Raw genomic sequence first — 24,073 nt, 5'->3', positions numbered from 1 at the left:
GCGGTACCATTGTGCAGTGATTTTGCTTTAGCGCAACGGGTAAGGTAGTCACTGGCCACGATGATCCACTTGTTACCCATAGATGAAGATGGAAAGGGGCCGAGGAGATCCATCCCAATTTGTTGAAAGTGCAGGTCTAGGGGCGGAATCGGGTTAGTAGTCCTGCTGGTCTGAAAGGCGGCGTCTTGCGTCGTTGGCACTCACGACATGTCTTCACGCAATGGGCACCTTCGGCAGGCAGTCGCGGCCAGTAGTACTTACTCTGGATTCGACGCAACGTGTGTGCAAACCCGAGATTGCCTGCTGTGGGCTTATCATGCAACGCCTGCAGAATTTCCTGTCGGGGGTTTTTAGGCACAACAAGAAGCTGCGCGGTTCTTTTGGGTGCGAAGCTCTTAACGAGGAGGCCATTGCTTAACGCGAACGATGATAAATGTCTCCTAAACAGAGCAGGAGGTGAAGCGGTCTTTTCTTGAAGAAATCGGCTAGCGCTTTCAGCTCAGGATCTGATCGCTGTTGTTCTGCGAAAATGCTGGCGCTTACCGATCCCAAAAAGCTTCTTCGTCGTCTTCTCTCGCCGCTGCATCAATGGGGGCTTGTGACAAGCAGTCTGCATCGGAGTGCTTGCGGCCTGACTTGTAGACGACTGTGATGTCGAATTCTTGAAGACGTAGGCTCCATCGGGCAAGGCGGCAGGAGGGGTCTTTCAAATTAGCCAGCCAGCAGAGCACGTGGTGGTCGCTTACCAACTTGATGGTCAACCGTACAAGTATGGACGAAACTTAGAAGTGGCCGAGATAATTTCGAGGCACTCCTTCTCGGTTCGTTGAATGATTGGCTTCGGCTTTAGTGAGGGACCTGCTAGCATAGGCGATTACCTTATCCAGTCCGGCACTCTTCTAGACGAGAACTGCTCCTAGGCCGACACTGCTCGCGTCAGTAGGAATTTCGGTCTCGGCATTTCCATCAAAGTGGCCAAGTATCGGTGGGCACTGTAGACGGCTTCTTCTTGCGGCGCTTCACATTTAAAAGGTACTTCAGCCTTTGTGAGCTGTGTCAACGGCTCGGCGATGCGCGAAAAGTATCTGAAAAATCGTCGATAATAAGCGCATAGCCCAAATAACCTGCGCACGGCTTTCTTGTCAGAAGGCGGTGGAAATTGTGCGATTACAGCTGCTTTCTCCGGGTCTGGCCGAACACCATCCTTGCTAACGATGTGACCTAGGAACCGCAGTTCCTCGTACTCGAAGTGGCACTTCTCTGGTTTTAACGTTAGTCCCGATGATTTGATGGCTTCCAACACCATCTGCAACCGTTTCAGGTGGTCTTCAAAGTTTGACGAGAAGACAACGGCATCATCCGAGTATACCAGGCAAATCCGCCACTTCAAACCCGCCAGCACAGTGTCCATTATTAGTTGAAACGTCGCTGGTGTGTAACAGAGGCCAAATGGCACTACCTTAAACTCGAAAAGGCCGCCCGGTGTGATAAATGCGGTCTTCTCGCGATCTCTTTCGTCGACCTCAATTTGCAAATATCCCCTCTTCAGGTCCATCGATGAGAAATACCTTGCATTGCAGAGCCGGTCGAGTGTGTCGTGTATGCGGGGAAGTGGGTAGACATTCTTCTTAGTTATGCTATTCAAGCGGCGGTAATCGACGCAGAAGCGAAGTGTGCCGTCTTTCATTTATTTTTTATTTATTTATTTATTGTTTCCTCAAGGGTCCACAGGGGACATTACATGAGGGGTGGGCAAACAAAAAGTTAATACGAACACAGATGGTCTTCAATGGCGGTTTTGAATAGAACACGATTGGTGATGGCCGCCACTTCGGATGGAAGGTCATTCCAGTCATTGGCTGTTCGAAGAAAAAATGACATTTTATATGTTTCGGTGCGGGCCCGTTCAGGGTAGACGGCGTTAGGGTGACTATGACGAGAAAAGCGATGAGCGCGTGTTATCGGGGCAGTTTCATGATCGGAAGTGTGATAAAATTTATGATACAGCGAAAGACGGGCGATTTTACGCCGACAGGCCAGTGTTGGGAGATTAAGCTGAGATTTTAGTGCTGTAACGCTAGTATAGCGAGAGTAGTCTGAGCAAATGAATCTGGCGGCGCGGTTTTGGACTGCTTCGAGCGTGGTGATTAGGTTAGTATAGTGGGGATCATATGCAGCACATGCGTAATCAAGTTTAGGACGTATGAAAGTTATGTAAGCAAGAAGCTTAATGGGAGGGGGAGCTAGTGATAGGTTACGGCGCAAATACCCTAGAACTTGATTGGCTGAATTGGTGATGTGGTGAATATGATGCGACCAGGTTAAATCTTTACTTAAATGGATACCAAGATACTTGTATGAGTCAACGGATGAAATAGGATTGTTGATAATTGTATAAGTATTTTCACGGTGGTTGCGCCGGCGATGGAAAGAAATAAGTGACGTTTTACTGCTATTTAGGGACATGAGCCAAGTACTACACCATTCTTCGACGCGTGCGAGATCTTCTTGAAGAATGGTGGCGTCGGAGGAATTATGTATTGGGCGGTAGATGACGCAATCATCCGCAAAGAGTCGGACATTAGATCTGATGTTAGAGGGTAAATCATTTATGTAGATAAGGAACAGAAGAGGGCCTAAAACGGTCCCCTGAGGGACGCCAGACAAGACAGGGGAGAGGGATGACGAGTGTGAGTTAGCATGAACGAATTGATAACGATCAGTAAGGAAGGCTCGAATCCAATCCAGAACTAGGGGATGAAGGTTTAGGCGTGACAGTTTAAAAATTAGGCGCGCGTGCGGGACTTTATCAAATGCTTTTTCGAAATCCAGAAATATTGAATCCGTGGGAATGTTACGATCTAGGCATGCGTGTATATCATGAAGAAAAAGAACAAGTTGCGTGTCACAGGAATGGTCTTTACGAAAGCCGTGTTGGTTAGAATGAAAAAAATTACGAGATGATAAAAACTTGGCAGTATGAGAATATATGATATGTTCCATAATTTTACAACAAACACAGGTTAATGAGATTGGCCTATAGTTAAGTGGTGAAGATCTGTTACCTTTCTTGTGGACTGGAATGACCTTCCCAATGCGCCAGTCCCGTGGTAATGAGCACGAAGAATATGACTGCTGAAAAATCAGAGACAATATGATACTGCAGAGCTCTTTGGTGTTTTTGAGGATTTTGGCATTGATGCCGTCAATACCAGCGGATGAACAATTTTTTAGTTTATCGATGACCATGGCGATGCCGCGCGGTTCAAATGCTATGTTATCCATAGGTGTGTGAAGAAAACTGGGTGCATCAGGGAGGTTATTAAGAGGTTCGTTTGTGAATATAGAACAAAATGCATCATTTAGAATATTAGGAACCTCTGATTCAGAAGAGGAAACACCAGAATTATCAGTCAGAGAAATTATGCTAGAGGTGGAGGGGCAAATAGTTTTCCAGAAACGCTTCGGGTTTTCATGCAGCATGTTAGGCAAGGTGGATGAGTAGAAGTTATTCTTAGTTTTGATGACCTCGGTATCGTAATTAGCCGCGGCAGTGTAATATTTCTCCCAGGCGGTAGCCGTGCCTGTAGTTTTAGCTGCACGAAATAATCGCTTCTTTTTGTTATTTAATCTTTTAAGTGTTTTGTTATACCATGGGGATCCAGGACGTTCTGTTACGGTTATGGTCGGGATATGTAAATTTATTAGGCGTTGCATTTCGGACTTAAAGAGTAACCAGTTAGATTCAAGAGAGCGTAGTGAAAAACCAGACGAAAAGTTATCAAGGAAAGCAGCAAGATCGCGGTTAAAGCCAACGTAGTTACCTTTATTATAGAGGGTAAGCGTTTTCTTGATCTTTTTCGCGTTTCGTAAATCACAAGAAAATGTAGCATGAATGGCCATGTGGTCGCTGAGCCCTTTAATGTAAGTGATGGGTGAGAAGCTATTAGGTTGTGATGTCAGCACAAGGTCCAGAATATTAGCAGAATGATCTGTTAAACGAGTTGGACGGTCGATTATTTGATCTAATCCAAACGTGAGGCAGGTGTGAACAAATTCACACTCAGGGTTAGATTTTGAAAGCGTGGAAGCAAGATCCGACCAGACGATAGATGGAAAGTTGAAGTCGCCAAACAATAAAATTGGAGTATTGGTATAAAGGGTCGTTAGCGTGTTTAGGGCATCATGCAACAAGGAATTAAATAAAGGATCATTGTTTGGGGGGCGATAGCATATACCAATGAGAACACGTGGATAACATGCATTACAGCAGAGCCAAACCATTTCCAATTTGCTTGAAATTGTCACACGTGAGCAACGTAATGAGCGATCAGTGGCAATGAGAACCCCCCCCACCCCTCATTTCGCTACGATCTGCTCGAAATATATCAAAATTCGGAAGGGAGGGTAAAATCTCAGTGTCGCAAACAGTAGAGGTAAGCCAAGTTTCGGTTAACAGAATTATGTTAGCAGAACATGATTCAACGAGGTTACATAAAGTATCGCGTTTTGGGATCACACTACGGATGTTAGTGAATAAGAATGATAATGAGGAACGGTAAGTCTGCTTCGCAGTGTGATTCTGTTGAAGTGGTTGCTAGGGTTGCTCATGTTCAACTACATGATTAGTGGTGCGATCAAATATATAAGTCTTATTTCCGGATATCAACTTGTCATGGCGTAATTTAAATTTTAGCCCTTCGCGTTTACCATAGTCATAGAGGCTTTTCCGCGCGAGACGGGTGTTTGGGGAATAATCCTCGGAGACACTGAAGCCAGTACCTTTGAATTTGCTATTCACCGATAGTACATGCTGCTTGTCTTTAAAATGAGCTAATTTGACGATAATCGGCCGGTTTTTATTTGGTGAATATGTGCCTAGTCGGTGGGCACGTTCAATGCTGCGAGGTTCGAGGGATACGTTTAGGTACTGGCTGCAGTGTTCAGTAATTATTTTTTCTGAATCTTGCCACAATTCATTGTCGGAATCTTTTATACCATAAAATACTAGATTGTTTCTTCGTGCTCGATTTTCCATATCGTCCAGTCGGGCAGTCAGTGCTTCCATTTCAGCCATGCATTTAGCTGTCGTAGATTTTATATTTTCGACTTCAGGTTTTATTGAGGAGAAAGAAGCGCAGTCTGCTTCAATTTTAGAAAGGCGGTTATTCACTTCAGTGAAAGCTTTTTCGTGGTCGGATAAAGATGTTTGGATTGATTTTATTTCAGTAAGCATTGTTAACTGCCCGTTCTGGACGTCCTGGATGGCTTTAAGCAGGTCGGATAAGGTTGGTTCAGTAGGTCCAGGATTGGATTCGACATCACCAGCCATTAGAAGCAAGTCAAAAATTACACAAGAACATTCATAGAAAATACTACATGCACAGTGTGGGCTTGGCAGCACGAATAAAAGGCGGTTACTTGAGCGTTTTGCATACAAGGAATGGCAATTGCTCACCTGTACAAGCAAGAAGGGAAAATTCCGAAGGTAAGTGTGGCCCATCATTTCCGTGCCGCCAAGCCCACTGAAGGTCGCTTTGCTGTGGAAAGGGTTTATGTAGACATGCCGAAGTGGCGATAACTGAATCACGAGGCAGGTTCCCCGATAATGTGGTTGGAGCTGATGTGATTGATCCAGGGCAGGAAGACGCACATGCGCAAGTTGGGATGCGCGATGGTCAGATGCGTTGGCTACGCGGCAACGGCACTCGTCCGAGAGATGTTGTTCCTGCTCCCAGGGAAGGCGTTCCAAGGCTGGAACGTGAGCGCGGCCACCGCTGTCAACGAGGGGCATCGGTACATGGCGTGGCACACCGGCAGGGTCCTGGAAGCGAGCGCAGCAGAGGCCAAGGAGCTGTACAAGCAAGAAGGGAAAATTCCGAAGGTAAGTGTGGCCCATCATTTCCGTGCCGCCAAGCCCACTCACCAAAACGACTGGTGCCGCCCAGGGGCTGTTGGATGGCTGGACACGTCATCACGCAGCATTTCCTCAACTTGATCGCGTATGGCCTGGCGTTCTCATGGCGATACACGGTAGGGGCTTTGGTGTAGCGGTGGAGTGTTTTCGTTCGTGATGATGCGATGCTTTGCCAACGGAGTTTGCCGCACCTTCGGCGCTGAAGAAAAGCACTCGCTGTAGTTTTCAATAGGAGTGCGAATCGGGTCTTGTCTGTCTTGAGGGAGCGCTGGGTTATTGTCAAAATTGGGCTGCTTAGCTCGGTTGAGTGCGTCGTCTTCACTTTGGCTGGGAAGGGCGGAAACTTCTCGGGGGTCCACTAGCTCGTCAAGGAAAGCAATCGTCGTTTTCTTGTTCAGGTGCCGGTATTCGTCGGTGAAGTTCGTGACTAGGACATCAGCTTGTCCATGACGGAAACTGGCGATGCCTCTTGCGATGCCAAGTCCTCTATCCAGTAACAACGGAGTGTTTCCTTCGACAACGTCTTCCGCGATTTCGACTTCTGTTGTAACCACAGGGACGATGACGCTTGATCAGTGCGGTACAGTCAATTCTCCGTCGATGCCATTGAGAGCAACGTTATGCGTCAAAGTTCTCGTAGCCGATATGGCTTTGTCGGTCGAGAGTTTGATGAGTTTGGATCGGAGGTCGATGATCGCTCGATGTTCGTTTAGAACATTCACGAACAGAATCACATCGCGGCAATAGGGTTGTTGGACGACGAAGCTGGTAGGGTAGGTACGTCCATTTACTGTAAAGCTTGCGGTGCATCGCCCAGACGGCGTAATAAGGTTACTACCAGCGGTGTGGATTAGCGGGCCGTCCCAAGTCGTCGTCACTTTCTTGAGCTGCGCAGCGAAAGCTCCACTTATGACAGAGTAGTTGGCACCGGTGTCCACTAGAGCGGTAACCGTGCGTTCGTCGAAGCATCCTCAAGGTCGCTTGTTCGCGTCCTAGTATTGCATGTTGGCTTCGGTGTTCGATCTCTGCTTCGTCTTGTCCTGAGGTCGCGGACTTGACACACCGTCGTAATGTCGCTGGGTGGCGATGTCAACTTTAAGTCTGGTCGTGATCTCGTTGATATTGTCGTCTTGTCGATCAGCGATTTATTGGCTGCGTCGTCGTCACTCATCGTCGGCGATGAAGGACCTTCGTGTTTTCGCCGTTAAGCAACCTCACCTCCAGAGGTTGCTCTATTTAGTTTCCCCTGCGCGGGGTTCGGGACCTTCCGCGCACACTCTCATCGTAGTTACGGCCTGGCGACGCAAAGCGGGCCCTGAACGGCGATGGGTCCTGAACCGACCGCTAGGTGGCGCTGTCTCACCGCTACGCAGATAGTTGTCGATTTCTTGCAGTCGTTGACATGGGCGTGGTGGTGGAGCGCCGAATGCAAATCCGCGGAGACCGATTCGTCGGTACGGGTAGCGGCGCAGAATGTGGCCGGCATCACCGCAGTGGAAGAGTAATGACCGGTTGTTTGCTGTGATCCAGGCGTTGCACTTCCTGGGGCTTGGGGGTCGTTGGTAAGCTTGGCGGGCGGGAACCAAGGGGTGGCTTTCAGGAGCAGGACGATAGAGGGGAGGGCTTTGAAAGTCATCACGTGGGGCGCAGGGCGATGTAACGCAACAGCGTAGTTCATCGTTGTTGCCTCTTGTGCTGGAACAGTCGCAGCCGTCGCTTGAAGACCGCCCAGTGCCTGCTGGACTTCATCACGGACGACGTAAGCGAGCGTCGCCACCTGGAGTGGTTGCGATGGTGGCAGAAATCGGCTGAGCCCCTCCAGCACGATTCACGGATGAGGTCCAGAAGGTTTTCTCCGCTTGCAGCTGCGCTGGGGTAGTGGCTTGAGTAGCCCGGCTGTAGTGGTCGCTCGTAGTGGCGCATTCGGGTGTCCAGCGTCTGCTCGTTGGTCGATGCTTCCCTTTCAAATTCGTCCACAGTTTTCGGAGGGTTCCGGACACGTCCTGCAAAAAGCTACTTTTTAACGCCTCTCCTTAACAATTTCACTCTCTCACCTTCGACCATGTTAGGGTGGCGCGGCGAAACAAGTGCTTCCCCTCGTCTACGTATACCAGGACGGGCTCGTTTGGGAGTTGAAGTCTTGAGTGGAGGAAGGCCTGGGCTCCTTCCTTTCGGACAGAACTTGCAAAGGCCATCAATAACTCTGCTTTGAATATCTCCCAATCATTTAATCAAGTCTCGTGATTTTCGAATCAAACTCGGGCATGTCCTTGAAGAACAAAGTAGGCTTGCCCGAGTTTCGCTGCATCATTCCAGCCATTAAATTCAGCCACACGGTAGAAAGGTCCATCCAATTTTCCGCATCTTCGCTCGGTCGTCCATGGAAGCAGGTGGGCTCACGGGGTTGGACGAAGGCAACCGGTGCTGTAGGCTGGGCCATTGTCAGCGTCGATGCCTTCCGAGATCGAATGGGGTCCGGCAGCAGACCGTGTTCAGGTTGGAGCCCTTGAAGCCGGCGACAGGTTTGGTGGCTTGTTGTCTGGTCCTCCAGGGTGCCAGGAAGAAGGCTGGGGTTTTCGCTTGAAGCATCAAAGGCCGCATCTCCATCAGACGTCACGTAGTGGTGACAAGGCCGTTGACACCAAAGACAACGCAGGCTTGATGGTACTGAAATTTACTCTTTATTGGGCTGACTTACGCCCGCAAAATAACTAAGCAACTCGGCGGCGGCGATAGCAACAAACGTGCTCGTCGATCGTCGAACAAAGAATGCTCGTCACACTCGTCAATGCTCAATTTAAAGGCTGCTCAGAACAATCTAGATAACGTCGCAAACTGCTACTAGCACAGCCTGGAACATTGTAGAAACATACGCAAGTGATCAAAATCTTCGAGACAGATTTCGACGCATCTTTCGCGACAAAGAAAATCCTAACGCATTGTATCGCGACAAGGAGCATGAACAAACACGGGATGCAGAAGTAATACGCGTGCCAGGATCAAAGTGATAAGCCCCCATGCCGGCGGCTGTTAAAAAACAACAATTACAGTTTTGAAGGTTTCGCGGCAATATGAACATCGTAAACGTTCGGTGAAAGCGTTTGATGTAATTCCTCGCGCAACGGAGTACCTGTAACAAGTAATACAATTTTGCAGCCAGAAACATGTTAAAGGCCTGTGGTCGACCAAAAATTGATAGGCGGTGCGGAACAAAAGTCTCAGCATAGCTTTGCAGTGCCGGGACCCGCTCTTTCCAGTAGCGCCCACTAGACCTGATGCATGAAGGGGAACTACAAGGCATTTGTGGGGAACACGAGACCATTCTATTCCATGCATAATGATGCATTGCTCCCCATGAACCAAACCACAGACCCCAACTTATGGACCCATTCATTCGAGCGCCAGATACATTGCCAAACTCCTCAATGGTGGTTATAATTTCGGTAATTATTATAATTTTATAATTATAATTTCTAAATATATTTATAATATTAAATATATCTTTCTGCACTGACAAATCCAGCATTGTTGTGAAACTCTCTTCATAATTCCGCTTGTCTACCTTGAGGATGAGAGCGGGATGCCGCGAGTGACAGATACTGCGATTGAAGCGCAATTTGAAAGTCCCAAAAACTAAAATATTTAGGTCATTCAAATAGGGTGACGTCAAAGATTTGACGTCACCCACCTGTCGTCAACTATGAGGACCAAGCGGGAACGTGTGCGCTCCAACGCCGCCGGGCGGCGTTTCTCGCCTTTCGCGAGTGACAGATGCTGCGCCTTTCCTTTCCTGTAAACGAATTATAGAACGCCGGTGAGCATAGACACGCTAGACATGGAAGCTAAGGAGTGTTTAGGTGCTGGCGAACGGCGCAGAAGACTGGAGAAATTAACTTCTTCTGGGCTGATTTACGCATCGCTCTCAATTTCACTCTCAAGTTTGAGAGCGTTACGTCAAATTGACGTGTCAGTGACATGACCTTGAGACGTCAATCGTGACTGATTACAAAATCGTCCAATTGCCAGTGACTTGTGGCTCCACCCCTGAACCGCCCGTTCCGTCGCCGATGCTGTTGCTACACTGTTAACACAACCATGGCCGAGCTCGACAAGGGACGTGATGGTTTTTAATCGGCGTAATAAATACACAGTAAATAAAATGAACAAAGATTTATCTTCGCAAGAAACTATTTTTAAAAACCAATAATATCAAGCAGAACTAGATGTAATATAGTTATGCAATTAAAATTTTTCCTCAGTAACTTTTGTCTCCGAGAGGGCACGCTGACGGCGTCCAAAAGAGCCCATTGCGGATTGGTAGATATTAGTAGAAATCAGCTGATTACTCGGTTAGTTGCTGCTTTTTATGCGTCGTCTAAAACCTACGTCCGGTGCGGATGCCACTATAGTAGCCGGACAAATCTGACTGAAAGGAGTGAAGACTACGAACCTGACGCGATGAGCGTGGTGAAGGCGTTTGTCACGAAAACGACCAAGTCGACTTGCTGAAAAGGGTCAGTGTTTTCCATCAGTGCTTACCAGCGATAACAAGAGCGACGAGCGAGAGCCATATGAACTGGTGCTCTGTTTCTTTAGAAAATGCAACGAAGGCTACACTATTGCACGTGCTGAAACATGGAAGCTGGCAGTATCTGTAAAGTAGGTGGCACCTATGCAAGAGCTCTCAACTGCTGTGCGGGAAACGAGCTCCGAAGCACGACCCTCCCCCATTGACTTCTCGTGCACGCCACGGTGACTTACTGCTGTGCTTCGCAACCAGTTGACTTCGGGCACATTGGGCTCGGTGCTTGATATTCCGATTGATGTTGCTGCTGCTCCATTCCGTTCACGTTCAGTTGCTGATGTTGTTCAGGCTGTATAAGGTACAGAAACATGTTTATGCTTCATTTGGTTTGTTCAAGAGAAAGAAAACACTTTATTTATAATTTTTTTATGGTCACTTTATTCAGAGGTTTTTTCGTAACCGCGGCGAGAATGAGTTTGTTTTACCAGTTCTCAGTTTATAGGCGATAGAGGTAGGCCTGAAAGGGGATGTCTAGTATGTTGCATGCAGCGGGAAGAGTGCAGGATTGTATTGGTCGAGCATTGTTGGAAGGCCTCTCTGACGGTGTCATAGTGCTTGTTCGTGTTGAACTGTATCCACTCTGCCAGCGGGAGAGGAAAGCGTATTATGCATGCTGGTGAGTGATGCCGCAGGCAAGCTGGTAAACTGGCTCGATTTCCGCTACCCCAATATGACAAATGTCCCGGGAGGTATGGACATATTTCGAAGGTGGGGAATGTGTACTAGTTTTCAAGTGCGTTTATATTCATCAAGGAGCCTCTGTAGTATTTCAATATATGCTCATTTTATACACAATCCTCATTCTCTCAATATTTTCTGCATTGTGTATAAGCCTTTTCTGTTAAAAGGTGAGTTTGAGCATAATAATAAATTAATAATAAATTGGTTCACAGGAAGGGAAAGGCGCAGTAACTGTCACACTTGCTCTGTGGACACCCGAACCGCGCCGTAAGGGAAGGGAGGAAGGTGGGAATGAAAGTGGAAAGAGAGAAAGAGGAGCCGTAGTGGAGGGCTACGGAGTAATTTCGACCACCTGGGGATCTTTAACGTGCGCTGACATCGCACAGCACACGACGCCTGAGTTTGAGCAGAAGATGCATTTTTTTGCAATTTGTTGAAAAAGGCTTGGAGAATAAATGACGACAAAAGTAGCTGTATAAAGGTGTACCTATCACACTTTTATGGCGTAGTCATTTTTTGGATCTTTATAGTTTAGCTGCGAGCAGTTTGCATTAGGTAGCGAAGTACTGGAAGTAGTAGGCTAATATGTCTACTTAGGACAGGTAGTAACCGCAGATCCGGACCATGAAAAGGAAATAACAAGAAGAATACGATTGGGATGGAGCGCATTTGACAAGCACTCGCAGATTATTATGACTAGCAGCTTACCGGTATCTCTAAAGAGGAAAGTATACAACAGTTGCATCTTACCTGTACTCACCTATGGGGCTGAAACGTGGAGGCTAACCAAGAGGGTTCTACTTAAGTTGAGGACAGCGCAGAGGGCTATGGAACGAAAAATGGTAGGGATAACATTAAGAGATAGGAAGCGTGCACAGTGGGTCAGAGAAATAACTCAAGTTACCGACATTCTAGTGGAAATTAAGAAGAAGAAATGGACATGGGCAGGGCATATAGTGCGAAGAGAGGATAACCGATGGTCGCTGAGGGTAACAAACTGGATTCCAAGGGAAGGAAAGCGTAGCAGGGGGCGGCAGAAAGTTAAGTGGGTGGATGAGATTAAAAGGTTCGCAGGGGTCAAGTGGATGCAACTAGCACAGAACCGGGTTAAGTGGAGAAATATGGGAAAGGCCTTCGCCCTGCGGTGGGTATAGTCAGGCTGATGATGATGATGATGAGTTTAGCTGCCTCTACTGTCTTCAAGCTCATCAGCATTCTCCTTGACTGTCCTCACATTTTATGAGGGTAAAATAACCTTTACTCACAAATCACCCCAGCAATGCACTTGTTATGCGTACAGTTATTTTACCGCCACTGAGATTTTGGCATTCAGCAGTCATTCTGGGCACCGAAGCCTAGAAAAGTGCACCTCCTAGCAGCTGCTACAGCACAGAGCAAGACCTCTAATAGTATACCATCCAGCTGCCTCAGTTATATCTGAATACACTGGACCAAGCATACAGTACCTATTTGTATAGGTAGCTTCAGTATGAAAGTGAACGGCTTCTTTGATCCTAATATTTTATTCTCCAATGTACATGTCAATTTTGTATGGTCAATGTATACATCAAGGTAAATGTGCTTCTCGATATGCTGCCTCTTTTGCAGTAAAAGCACTCAAGTGAAATGTTGCTGCCAAGAAGTGTTCCTAGTGAATATAAGTGGCAGTAAAAAGATCTTCGTTGGCGGTGTTTTCTGATTACAATCAGCATCATGAACATTTATTGCCTTGCTGTAATGCTGCACGTTTCAGTTTACACACGTTTACACACAGTTAGTGACCACAACCAACTGCACCAGGCTGCAAGACGATAGAAGAGAAGAGACAGCGAGCTGGGACAGGGATGGCTTGGCACTGGTGTACATAATCAGCCATGACTTCAGTGGGTAGTTGCGGTCTCCTGCCTAAACAAAATATGACATCCACTTAGGCCCACCTTTTGCTAATCTCAACACCTTTTGAGCATGCTTTAGTATACAATTAAAGATCTATACCAAATAGTCCACAGCCAGTATAGTAAACATTCGCATGAATGCTGACAATGTGTACCATTGTTGTTTAGACGAGCATCATTGTAAGGTCTGCCTTGTAGCTTTTTATTGATATAAATAACGTGCTATGCTTACTTGCATAAGACAAGCACAGCCGTGTAGCTTTTTATTGATATACGTAACGTGCTATGCTTACCTGCATAACACAAACACAGCCTTGTAGCTTTTTATTGATATAAATAACGTGCTATGCTTACCTGCATAACACGAACACAGCCTTGTAGCTTTTTATTGATATAAATAACGTGCTATGCTTATCTGCATAACACAAGCACCCCTGTTTCTTAGGCAGCAAATAAATTTAAACACTAAATGTTTGTCTCCTGTTGCTTCTGCCATGATAACAACAAAATTTCACTGGAACGTGCAGGTTTTGGCATAGCCAGCCCGCATCATTCATGTCGCTTTAGCATGCTCAGGAAATTGATCCCTTGCCGGAATCCAAGTCAGCCTCTCTCTGCGTGGCTTGTTTTCCAAAAAAGGTATTGTTATCAGAAAATACTCAGTCTTTGCAGAAATGAAAAGAAGCAGGCGTTTTTACGGCGCATTAACTTTCCAGTCGCGAAAGTTTCGCAGGCAGGGAGCGTGACTAATTGCCTAAAACTAGTCATCGAGGAGCAAGGCGCGCTGAACAATCCATAGCCTCTTCGTCCTGTACTTTACATATAAAGGGGAGGTTTACAGCTATGGAACCCTTTCAACAGCTCTCGCTAGGTCATATTGAAGACAACTGTTGGGAAGAAAACAGAACTTGCCTCTGTGCGTTTCTTCAAACAATGCACGAGTGTGAAAGAGACCTTTTGAATGGAAAACCAGCCTTGCAGAGAAGCCGACTTACAAAAAGTGGTTCATTGCACACATCAGTGTAATAATCGAGATCGTTCGATGGCCAACACGTTTTTTTTTTTTTTGCGCTTACCCAGGAGAAAGACGCAGGTGTTCAGCAGACCTTCGCTCACGTTTCGGTGCATAGGAGTACCGCTAGATGAACAAACGCCCTTGAAGCTGTAATCGACGGTCGCGGGTTTGCTGGCTCAACGGGAGCCGACTACTAGGAACTCAGTTGACTACTCAGTACTGAGTGTGCCGTTTGCCTCCAAGGCCCACAAATTCATCAGCATTTGAGATGGGACGGCCTGATGATTCGCACCTATGTTGGCGCTTTATTGCATGGTAGTGACGGTGAACCAGATCATTAAATCGACGTATTTAACATACCAACTATTTGCTCCTACGGCAAAGTGATGGCGGATTGAGAACATTCCGCGTCAACAATGCAGAGGCGTAAGGAAGTTATGGATAATAAGTCGTATAGGGCGCTGATGTCCTCTAATAAGGATGCGGCAGTGAGACTTGAGACCTTTCTCAATTTTGTACGGTCATTGGAATCTTTACCACTGCGAATATTCAAAGATATGCCGGTATTGTAATGTGCATCATGTAGGCATTGGAGCTGAGGGCACTGGTTTGAGGGCTTTGAATTCCCAGAGTGACTTGAGCTCCTACTGACATACAGTAAAGAAATCGGCAAAACTTTCAGCCATTTGGAGCACTTTACTGAGCGCTGACGTCCGATAGCACATGGATGCGATGTTTGTCTCTATAAAGAAACGGCTGCCACGGGCGGCAACAAGCCCCGCCCTCAGTCTCAACAATCGAATGCGCTTAGCCCTAAGAGATTGCGTCATGCCACAATGAATATGGGATAAAACCACCGCGGAATAGCTCTGCTGAGCCCGATTATGCAAGCGAAAGGTTTGTTATGGTTGGCTGTGCTTTGTTGCTTAGCCATGTTAGACGCATAGAGGCCTGAACCTAATGTACAGGGCGGGATTTTGATCAATCATAGCCAGAGGGGATTTCTGATGACTTAATGCCTACGATGTTGCCTACGAACGTCCAGAAACACAACCGAAGTACTGATTCCAATCACTATTACTCCAATGCTCTCTGCGAACCTCAAGCACACCGTAGCCTAGTCTAGACAGCAGGAAGGCCTCGATGGCATTTGGCAGAGTGTATCCCAGGAGGAGAGCCACCGGTGAATGGAAATGAGAGATCGGATAGTAGAAGACTGCGTGGCCTTCTTTCATACAATGTATATTTATTTATTTATTTTATTTAAGCATACTGTAAGCCTTGCTAGGCTCTTACAGGAGTGGGTGAACTGATGGGACCGTTATACAAAATGAAAAACATCAGAAACACACAAAAAATGGAAAACATACGCACTGCAACACTCTAACGGGCATTCAATTTGTCGCATATGCAGCACTGTAAAGAACCGCGAAGCGATACAATAATAGAACACGTTTGACAATACGTACTAATAAGATAAAATCCTAAACTGAACACTCGCAGTGAATAACGAAACACATTTTAGGAAAGATTTTTTGTTTACACCATTTACTTCTCAAAATATGACTCAACGTTTTTAAGAAAAATATCAAGGCAGATATCGCCTGTAAATTCATGTGGCAGCCTGTTCCATTCTTCAATAGCTGAAGGAAAAAATGAAAATTTGTATGCGTCGCATCGAGCTGGGATGGGTCTGATGCACTTCCCAAGATTTAACCTCTTCGAACGATGATATGATGGCTTGATGTACTGATTACTATCAATTTTGATTCCACCGTTATAAAGAAGGTATAGACATTTCATGGAAGCTACTCGTCGCCGACAAGAAAGGGTAGGAATACCCGCTTTAGTTCGCATGGATGATACACTATCGTGGCGTGAGTAGCTGGAGAAAATAAAACGAAGGGCCTTATTTTGAATTTTTTCTAGTTTTTGGGTGAGGTATGATTGATGAGGGCTCCAAATAATGCTACCGTACTCAAGAACGGGCCTTATGAGGGTATTATAGGCTGTTAGCTTTACATGAGAAGAAGCTGCTGACAGTTTTCTACGAAGAAATCCAAGTTGTTTGAATGCTTTTGCACACGTATTATTTATATGAGTGTCCCAGCTTAGTTTATGGGTAAATGTGATGCCTAAATATTTCACAGTATCAACCCTCGTTATGTTACATCCTGATAAACTGTAAGAATATACAAGAGGCTGTTTTTTACGTGCAATTGTGATGGAAGAAGTTTTGTCGATATTAATTTCCATTCCCCATGATTTACACCATTTGGAGATGTTCATCGGTGCGAATAATGTTTGCCAGGTGTGTGATGTAGAATCGAAGCAGCAGAAGAAGAGGACGCGAGCGCCGGAGACTTCGCACGCCGAACGTGCAAATAAGGCGAGAGCGTCGGATCTTGAACCATACCTGAGGTCAAAATGATCACGCCGATGACATTAACTTGTGATGGACCGAGAACAAGCGCCACGGGCACTGCTTGAAATATCGTTGTGCTCTGCCTACACTGGCGCCAAACCGTTGTGAAGCGAAAGCTTCACCACGCTAGCTTGAGCCATGCTTCATGCGTCTGACAATCTGACCTTCAAGTGACCTTGAAAGATACTGCGCCTTCCCATTTTTATAAAACAATTTACAACTGAAGTGAAAGCTTCGCGAACTAGGTAGAGCCGGTCTTCGCGTTGCCCTAAATTAGATCTTGAAGTGAGCTTTACCTATTTATGACACGATTCCGGGGTGTCCCCCAATAACATAAAGTGCCTTTTTTGCCTGAACCACCTCAAAAATGGTGTATATTCACGGACTCGAAGAGTGCATTACAAATTTTGGAAAATTTGTTACGCCACACTGCTTATCAGTCCGTGGCACTAACCATTATGGAGCTCATCACATCTGCCCAGCTGCAAGGCCACATGATAACGTTTCAATGGATCCCTGCCCACTTCGGCCTCCATGGGAATGAGCAGGCCGATGTTGAAGCGAAAAGCGCACTCATCAATGGCCTCCAAACAGCTGTGCCTTTTTCAAGAACGGATACGACGTGTCTTCTAAAGAGTTGTATGAATATTGCTACAGCAGCTCACTGGGCTCAACCAGACGCCCGACACATCCGTCTAAGAAGGCTCGATCGAACATTTAAATTTAATGTTCCGCGTGATATTCCGCGTCATCAGGCATGCTTGATACATAGACTTTGTTTAAACGTGGCTTTCACGCGCAAGTACTTACATTTAACTGGACAGATGGACTCACCGGAATGCTCAACTTGTGGCATCCCTGAGACTGTGGAGCATGTATTATTGGGGTGCCCAGAGTATACGAACGAAAGAAATGTGCTAGCTGCTTCCTTGAAGCGTTTGGACAAGAGGCCTCTGTCGGAGGAACTGCTGCTGGGCGCTTACCAGGACAAGGGGAAGGGCGTCCGGCAGTGCGTGCTCTTCGCCGTTATTTGAGCGCCAGCGGACTTGATTCGCGCTTGTAAAGCAAGCTGCTGTTTCTGTATATATATTTCATATGCCTTCTCCCACATCGTCACCCATCATGTCCTTCTTTCTTCTCTCCTTCCCATCCCCCGTGCAGAGTAGCAGGCCAGATTTGAATTATTCGGGCCAACCTCTCTGCCTTTTCCTTTCAATAAATCCATCTATCTATCTATCTATCAAAACCTCACTTGGTTGGTTGGTTGGTTCACAGGAAAGGCGCAGTATCTGTCACACTTGTTTCTGTGGACACCTCAACCGCGCCGTAAGGAAAGGGAGGAAAGTGGAAAGAGAGAAAGAGGAGCCGTAGTGGACGGCTACGGAGTAATTTCGACCACCTGGGGATTAACGTGCGCTGACATCGCACAGCACACGGACGCCTCTTCGTTTCGCCTCCCGCTTCCTTCCTGTGCCGCACGGGTTTGATCCCGACCGCCGGCGGTTGCGTTTCGAAGGAGGCGAAATGAAGAGGCGTTCGTGTGCTGTGGTGGTGGGGGTGAGACATTTATTGGCTCAAAAGAGAATTCACAGGGAGGTATGACTCGACCAACAATTAAGAGGCCAGTCTTCACAAGCACTAGATGGGTCCCTAGTACGGGACTCTAGTGGCATCGGCAGTGCTCTCCCCTGATGGGGTTGGTACAGGTGGGTCACCGCCGCTTGCGGCGGGGGCTAGCCTGGCGCCGAATTTTTATCTGTTCTAGGCCGTCATTGCACACGCCACCGCTGGTGGTGGACGACGGCTGTTGTTGCGGCGCGCGTCTTTCTTTCCTTCTTCCTTTTCTTTCTTCTCTATATTCTCTTCTATCTGAACGAGGCAGCGGAGGTGGCTCAGCTACAGAGCCAGTAGCAGGCCCGTGCATTTTCTTTTCCTTCTTCCTACAGCCACAACAACTGCTGCCCGGGCGCGCTCAATGGGTCTATAGATCAGAGCATCAGAACAGGATCACCTCCCAGGCTTCCCGCGTGGGATTGGGATGAGGGGGGATAGCAGGGTTGGAGCGGCAGGCCCGCACCATGTGGTAAATGTCCGAAGATCTCTCCGCACAGTGCGGACAGCTGCCCGAGAAAGAATGGTTTGGTTTGGTTTGGTTTGGTTTGTGGGGTTTAACGTCCCAAAGCGACTCAGGCTATGAGAGACGCCGTAGTGGAGGACTCCGTAAATTTCGACCACCTGGGGTTCTTTAACGTGCACTGACAACGCACAACACACAGGCGCCTTGCTTTTCGGCTCCACCAAAAAACGGCCGCTCGAAGTGTTTGAGAGCTGCCGGGCACAGCAAAGTATTTGTATAAAGGCGAAGCAGAAGCCGCTCCTCCGCCTTTGAGAGGTCTTTACACGGGCGGGGATTAGCGCAGTGGCCGGCTTAATATAGTAAAACAATATCGTTCAAAGAATAAGCTAGAGTGAACTCGAGTTCTTGATCATCGGTGTCGGAGGGGAATGCCTGGTGAGAGAGCGCATGGATGGTGGCGTCAGCTCTTATTTCCGTCAAGGCCAATCTGAGCAGGAGCCCAAATTATAATAATAATAATAATTGGTTCACGGGAAGAGAAAGGCGCAGTATTTGTTGTATTTGTCACGCATGCTCAGCGCACAGCTGAACCGCGCCGTAAGGGAAGGGAGGAAGGCGGAATGAGAGAGAGAAAGGGGAGCCGTAGTGGAGGGCTACGGAATAATTTCGACCACCTGGGGATCTTTAACTTGCACTGACACCACACAACCCATGGACGCCACTTCGTTTCCACTCCATCGAAACGCAGCCGCCGAGGTCGGGATCGAACCGGGAACTCCAGCACAGTAGTCGTGCGTCTTACCACTGCGCCACCACGGCGGGGGAGCCGAAATGATATTCCGGTGAGCGGCGTGCCCGGCGTAGACGCGGTTTGGAGAAGGTGGTTGGCTAGGTACGGTACCTAGTCCTGCCGTAAGTTCCGGCAGCCCCTCCCCCCCCCCCCCGCTAGTCAGTAATAATTGCTTTGGAAGTGGGATGATCTGCAGCTAATGTAATGGCGACCTCCTCTGTACGATGTCAACGCATGTTAACGATCGCCAGATGGTCAAAATTACTTTGAAGCCCTCCACTAACGCTCCCCTTTCCACGTTCACTGACATGTTCCTTCCCTAACGGCGCAGTTGAGGTGTCCACAGAAACAAGTGTAGCGGATACAGCACCTTTCTCTTCCTGTAAACAAATAAAAAAGGGGCCGCTTTCTCTTTCCACTATCATTCCCTCCTTTCTCCTTTCACTTACGACACGACACGGTTCAGGTGTCTCAGAGGAAGTGTGATAGATACACCACCTTTGCTTTCCTACAAAGCAATTATTCTTAATTGAGAGGCAGCCGTGTGTTGTGCGGTGTCAGGTCTGTATCGTGCATGCGCTGTCTGCCTTATCGTGTCAGAGCATTGTCTTATCAGTGCTACCGCAAACTGTACGCTTGGCACTGCTGCTGCCCCGCCCCCCTCCATCGCCTATAAAAGGGCGTGCTAATAAACCCTACTTGTTCTTCTTGTTCCTGCCACCATGTAGTTGCCTCTATCCTTAGTGCGACACACATTGCGATACAAGGTCGCTTAATGTCACTCAAGCTGCCTGAATTACTCCTTTCCTCCCCTATAGAACCTCTTTCACTCTTTCCGCTTTCACTTCCACTTTTCTTACTTCCCTGCTTTCCTTTCTTATAAACCACTTTTAAAAAAAATATGAAAACATTAACTTGACCTGCTTAGGTGCATGTGTCCACCATTCCGTGATGTCCACCAAAAGTTGGTTGGTTGGTTTGTGGTGTTTAACGTCCCAAAGCAACTCAGGCTATGAGAGACGCCGTAGTCTGGGGTTCTTTAACGTGCACTGACATCGCACAGCACACAGACGCCTTGCTTTTCGCCTCCACCGAAAAGCTGCCGCCGAGGCCGGGATTCGATCCCGCGTCCTTGGGAACAGTAGTCGAGCGTCGTAACCACTGCGCCACCCAGGCGGGGTTGTCCACCAAAAGTATAATGTGACTTCCTCAAATATAGTTAAAAATTGTAAAAATCTTAGGTTGAAAAGGCAGTGTTAGAGTTATAGAGACTGTTGCTGCAACAATCACAGCTTTCGCTAAATTACTAATGTTGCCCCCTCCGCCAAGCTACCAAATTCCAGCCGAGCGGAACATCAAGCTTCTCCTGCTAACATCCATTTGCTAATCCTAGTGATGCTCCGCAAATCAGTGATTCATTGAAAGAAGCAAGGAAGGAAGGAAAAACATTATTTAGCCCTATATTACTTGGCTGTTTTTGGGACGTCTTCAGAGATGTCTGCTTGTTGAATCCCCAAGTTTTCTCCGTCGACCTCGTCCACTTCTGCACAATGGTCGGTTGCCCTCAGTCCAGGGCTCCGCTGGTTACTGCCACCCGTTGGGCTCGCTGTACCAGACCTTGCTGGTCTTCGCAGCGGTCGCTGGACAGCAGGGCCTCCCATTGCTCCGTACTCGAGTTTAGAATTTTGGGGACCACATCTATGTTTTGACAGGCCCATGTGATGGGATGTAGTGTTCGTTTTTCATCGCACCACGGACATCTGTCCGCGGATATGGTAGGGTGCATTTTGTTTAGTATGTGTAGGTTTGGGCATGAACTCGTCTGTAATTGTCTCCATATGACAGCTTCCTCTCTGGTGAGAGAACTGTGCGGTGAGAGATATCGCATTCTTCTTCCTCTGTAGGTTTCTAGTATGGCCGAGTATGCCTTGGGTGCTGGCAAAAGTTCCGCGGACTTGTCGGATGCTCGGAAAGTAGCGTATGCTCGAGCTATCCTGCTGGCCTCTTGGTTCCCTGCCACCCCCATGTGCCCCGGCACCCACATAATTTTGTGTCTGGTCTTGTTTTCTTCGTGGTTTTTAATTCTGTCGCTCACTTGGAAGAGTATACGGAGAGCGTGACGACCAGTCCTACCATTCATGAAATTTCGACAGGCTCTTTGAGAGTCCGTGAGTATCTTTAGCGACCGCCCAGTTCTATAGCCCTCCGCCACCGCTAGAGCAACGGCTACTTCTTCGGCCTCTGCTACTGTGCAGTGTCGGATAGAGGCGCTGGTCACTTTGCGTAGAGACGAATCGACCACCGTGGCCACTGAAATTTTGTTGTGTCCTCCTCTCGAGGATGCGTGTGCATACACGGTCGTGTCTTAAGGAGCGTATGTTTTTTGAATAAAACGTGCCCTTGCTTCTGTTCTACCTTGGTGGAGGCTAGGGTCCATGTCTATCGAGATTGGAGCCACCTTGAGGGACTTGCGAAGTTCGTCGGGGATCGTTTCCGTCTTCGCTATTTCTCGCACCTGCTCACAGTATCCGAGTCTCTGTAAGAGCGCTCTTCCAGTCGTTGTCTGCGGCAGCCTGAGTTTTTGCGACTCAAGCTGCGCCTCGCGTAGATCTTCGAATGTGTTTTGCAATCCAAGCGCCATGAGATTTTCTGTAGACGTGTTGCGCGGTAATCAGAGCGCCGTCTTATACGCTTTGCGTAGCCGGGCATCCGCTTGCTGTATTTTAATCTTGTTGAGGCACTGGTAGGGCAGGCTGTAAAAGTTCGGCTCCCTACCAGGTTTCTAACTAGTTTTTGTGTGTCCTCTTCGCGCATGCCATGCCGCCTGTTGGTGATGCGGGTGATCATGCGTGTCACTTGTAGCGTTGTTGTTTTGAGCAATGTAAAAGTGTGACTACTGCGTTGGTTCGATTGAACCCACATACTTAATATTCTTATTGTGGTCTTTTCCGGGATGGAAATTCCTTCTAGGTAGATGCCGAGTTTCAGGTCCTCACAGGTTGGGATGGTCCGGTTTTGTTTGCGTCTTCACACTCGAAGCATTTCCGATTTCTCGGTCGAGCATGCGAATCATCTTTCTCCGAGATATTTCTGTACACAGGAGGCCACTTCCTGTAGTTTTTCTTCCTTCTCCTCGAGGGAACCGGTGTTCGTCCAGACTGTTATGTCGTCTGCATACATGGCGTACCTGATGCCTTCGATCTTCTCTAGTTTTCGTGCTAGACCTATCATAGCTATATTGAAGAGGATAGGTGAGATGACAGACCCTTGGGATGTTCCTTTGTTTGGCGCGTGAATTTTGTCCAATCGAAGGTCTGCCACGCCGATGATGGCAGTTCTATCTGACGTACCCGTGGATTCTGCATCCGCAGTCCAGGTCGTCTAGGCCTCTAAGGATCGCTTCGTGACCGAGCTTATCAAATTCCCCCTTGATGTCGAGGGCCATTATGACATTTTCACCCGTTCGAGGTACGTTGCGGAGCACATCTTCTATTTTAAGCAGCACGTCCTGCGTCGAGAGTTTTGCTCTGAAGCCGAACATGGTGTGGGGTACATGGTCATTATCTTCCATGAAATTTTGCAGTCTGAGCATTACCACCAGCTCGTAAAGCTTGCCGAGGCACGACGTGAGCGAGATGGGCCTGAGATTTTCAATTTGGAGCTGTTCGCTAGGTTTAGGAATCATAATTACTTCGGCGTGTTTCCAGTCTTCGGGAACCGTCTCCGCCTCCCAGTGTTTGTTTAGAAAGCTTACGAGCTCTTGTCGTCCCTCAGCTTTTGGATCAGGGCGTTGTCGATTCTGTCGGCTTCTGCTGTTTCTGGTCGTATTCCTTATGGCCGCGTAAACTTCTTCCACAGTAATTGGGTGGTCGAGTCTCTCGTTTTCGGCTCCGCGATAGGTTCCTTGGTATCGTGAGGGGTTGTGATCACCGAAAAAATTTTTTCGTGCCTGCTCTAAAAGGCCGGTGTCAACCCTCGAAGGAGTGGGTGAATCTGTGGATGCTTATATTGTTTTTTTATTTTGTTTTGGTCGCATCGATTAGTGCTCTTAGGAGATTCCAGGTACTGGCCGTACCCAAGGTTTCCTTAAACGAGTCGCTGAATTGTTCCCAATTTTGTCTCGCTAGTTGCTCTACGTATTCTTCGGCTTTTATCGTAATTTCTGCTATCTTTAGTTTTAGTTTCCTGTTGTGGTTTTGCTCCCGCCATCTTTTGGTGAGACTGCGTCTGGCTTCTCATAGTCGCAGAAGGTGCCCGTCTACTTCGGGCGTTGTTGTTCGTCTTACACCTTTTGTGCATTTGTCTCGCGTTTCTGTCAACATGCCGCTCCATTCTTCTAGTGATTGGATGCCGCCTTCAGATTTTTTCCAAGCCCCGCGGAACGCATTCCAGTCCGTGAGTTTTGCTTGTCCGATCCGGCATCTTACCCTTTCCGATGCTAATCGCGTCCGGAGGATAAAGTGATCGCTGCCTAGGTTTTCCGTCATGTTTTCCCACTGTGACTCCCTACTCTTCCTTACGAATGGCAGGTCCGGGCAAGTGTCCGTGATCACACTATTACCGATTCTCGTGGGGGTCGCGGGATCTGTGATTAGCCTGCAGCCAAAATATTTGGCTACCTCTGCTAATGTTCTTCCCTTGATATTTTTTTTCTGGTATCCCCAACTCGTGTCCATGGCACTGAAATC

This window comes from Amblyomma maculatum, chromosome 6 (assembly GCF_055883805.1).
Source record: "Amblyomma maculatum isolate TAMU_Amacu chromosome 6, ASM5588380v1, whole genome shotgun sequence".
NCBI classification, from domain to species: Eukaryota; Metazoa; Arthropoda; class Arachnida; order Ixodida; family Ixodidae; genus Amblyomma; species Amblyomma maculatum.
The sequence above is the reverse complement of the archived record's forward strand: the minus strand, read 5'-3'. Positions refer to the sequence as shown.